Below are 3,479 nucleotides of genomic sequence, written 5' to 3'. Positions count from 1 at the left end.
GTAAGATGTTAACATTAGTGGAAACGGAGTATAAAGTATATGATAATTCTCTGATTTTTGAATTGTTCTGTAAGTTAAAATTATTTTTGGGGACACCTGGGTGGCTCAGCAGTTGAGCATCTGCCTTTGCCTCAGGGCATGATCCAGGGGTCCGGGATCAAGTCCCACATGAGGCTCCCTATGAGGAGCCTGCTTCTCCCTCTGCCTATGTCTCTGCCTCTGAGTGTCTCTCATGAATAAATAAAATCTTTTTAAAAGATAAAATAATAAAAAAATAAAATTATTTTTCAATTTAAAAGTTTATTTAAGTGGCACCTGGCTGGCTCAGTACATAGAGCATACAACTCTTGATCTCAGGGTTGTGAGTTCAAGCCCCACATTGGGCATGGAGCCTGCTAAAAAAACAAACAAACAAACAAAAAAAGAATCAGGGCATCTGGGTGGCTCAGTTGGTCGGGCAGCCAACTCTTGATTTTGGCTCAGGCCATGATCAGGGTCCTGAGATCGAGCCTCATGTTGGGCTCCATGCTCAGCAGGGAGTCTGCTTCAGGATTCTCTCTCTCTCTCTCTCTCTCTCTCTGCCCGTTCCTCTGCTTGCTTACTCACTTGCTCTCTAAAATAAATAAATAAATATTTTTTAAAAACTAACCAATCAATAAAAGATTATTTCAAACAAAAACAGGGGCACCTGGGTGGCTCAGCAGTTGAATGTCTACGTTTGGCTCAGGTCGTGATCCCGTGGTCCTGGAATGGAGTCCCGTATCCAGCTCCCCACAGGGAGCTTGCTTTTCCCTCTTCCTATGTCTCTGCCTCTCTCTCTGTGTCTCTCATGAATAAATGAATAAAATCTTTAAAACAAAAACAGAAACAGTATTGTGGTTAGGAGGGGAGGCTGTGTGACCTTAAAAACCTACTTGCCCTTCCTAAACTTCCATTTTTTTATCTGTAAAATGAGGATAATTAGACTATCTCCCTTCTTTTATATTTATTTATTTGAGACAGAGAGATTGAAAGAGAGAGAGCACAAGCAGGGGAAGGGTTGGCCAGGGGCAGAGGGAGAGGGAGAAGCAGACTCCCTGCTGAGCAGGGAGCCCACAGTGGGGCTCCATCCCAGGACCCTGAGATCATGACCTGAGCTAAAGGCAGACGCTTAACTGCCTAGTCACCCAGGCGCCCCCAGAGTATCTTCTTGATAGAGTGGGAAGTTTTTCTATACATATAGATTTTATTATCTCTCGAGAGAGAGAGAGACAGAGAGATGTATATATTACAAACATATGTCCTTGCATATAATAATGTTCACTGGATGGAAATTACTGTTCTAAATACTTTACATATGTTAATTTCTTTTAATCTTCTTCCAGCCCCATGAGGTAGGATCTAGCCATAGCAGCAGCAGCATCCCCCTTATACAGGTAGAGAATTTGTTCGAGGTCAACAGATAGGAAGTGGTACAGCTGAACCATGAACCCAGACAGTCTGGCTCCAGAGCTGATGCTTGCATTATGTTACCTCCTTTTAAGGTTAATTAGTTAATTAGTTAATTTTAAGTTAATACCGGTAGAGCATTTACACCAGTGCTCAGGACAGAGGAAGCACTGAATAGCATTTGCTATTATTTAATTACTTCTGAAAGTCAGCTCTAAGGTGGGATTCTACTTGTGAGCTCCAGGATGGGATGGAGGTAAAGAGCATAGAGGTTTATAAAAATAAAACTTCAAGCCAAGGAGTTTGGAGGTTAGAAAGGAATAAGCAAGAAATGAAGACCCGTTTTTGGCTTGGGTTTTTCCCCCATTCACTTCCACTGCTTTTCATTCAACTTGGTCTGAAAAAGATCTAGAAGTCTTCTCTAGTGCTGAGGATTCCATTGCATTTCTGAGGATTATTTTTAATTATCTAACCCTGCAGTAGTTTTTAAGCCATCAATACTTTTAAAAGTCCATTTTATTAACTTATTTAAATTCAATTAGTTAACATATAGTGTATCATTAATTTCAGATGTAGAGTTCAGTAATTCATCAGTCGCATATAACACCCAGTGTGCATTACATCATGTGCCCTCCTTCATGCCCAACACCCAGTTACCCCATCTCCCCACCCACCTCCTCTCCAGCAACCCTCAGTTTGTTTCCTAAAGTTAAGAGTCTCTTATGGTTTGTCTCCCTCTTTGATATCATCTTATTTTTCCCCTCTTTTCCCCTATGATCCTCTGTTTTGTTTCTTAAATTCCACATATGAGTGAAACCATATGATAATTGTCTTTCTCTGATTGACTTATTTCACTAAGCATAATACCTTCCAGTTCCATCCATGTCGATGTAAATGGTAAGATTTCATCCTTTTTGATGGCTGAGTATTATTCCATTATATATCATTATATATATAACATTCCATTATATATCACTGATATAATATATAAAACATCTTTAGGGATCCCTGGGTGGCGCAGCGGTTTGGCGCCTGCCTTTGGCCCAGGGCACGATCCTGGAGACCCGGGATTGAATCCCATGTCGGGCTCCCAGTGCATGGAGCCTGCTTCTCCCTCTGCCTGTGTCTCTGCCTCTCTCTCTCTCTCTCTGTGACTATCATAAATAAATAAAAATTTAAAAAAATTAAAAAAATAAAAAAATAAAACATCTTTATATATATTTATATACATTTATATTTTATAAACATATATATAAAACATCTTTATCTGGGCAGCCTGGGTGGCTCAGCGGTTTAGCGCTGCTTTCAGCACAGGGCATGATCCATTATATTATAACATTCCATTATATATCAGTATACTGCTATAACATATAAAACATCTTTATATATATTTATATACATTTATATTTTTTATATATTTTTATATATAAAATATATTTATATTTTATAAACATATATATAAAACATCTTTATCCGGGCAGCCTGGGTGGCTCAGCGGTTTAGCGCTGCTTTCAGCACAGGGCATGATCCTGGAGACCCAGGATCAAGTCCCACATCGGGCTCTCCACAGGGAGTCTGCTTCTCCCTCTGCCTATGTCTCTGCCTCTGAGTGTCTCTCATGAATAAATAAATCAAATCTTTAAAAAAAAACATTTTTATCCATTTATAACATCCACAGTTTGACTATTGTGGATATCACTGCTATAAACATTGGCGTGCTGGTGCCCCTTCAGATCCATTTTTATGAAGCCTTTTCTGGTTGATTTTAAGTCACATGCAAACTTAAAGCACATTTTTAAAAAATGTATAGATAATAAAAGGGAATATACAGATAACTTTTAGCACATACAGGGGCTTGAGGCTATTTTGGTACAATCACTCTATTGTCTGGATAGAGAAGGTGGCCAATTTAATAACATGAAACAAAACAAAACAAAAAACAATCACCTTGAAGCCCTTCTTACTGGTCAAGGTACTAATTCCACACCAGCTTCTTGCCTGATCATCCAGCTCTTTTACATATTCGAAGTCTTACACGTTTTCAATGAGTA

This window comes from Canis lupus, chromosome X, assembly GCF_048164855.1.
Source record: "Canis lupus baileyi chromosome X, mCanLup2.hap1, whole genome shotgun sequence".
In the NCBI taxonomy this organism is placed as follows: domain Eukaryota; kingdom Metazoa; phylum Chordata; class Mammalia; order Carnivora; family Canidae; genus Canis; species Canis lupus.
This window is presented reverse-complemented; position numbering follows the sequence as displayed.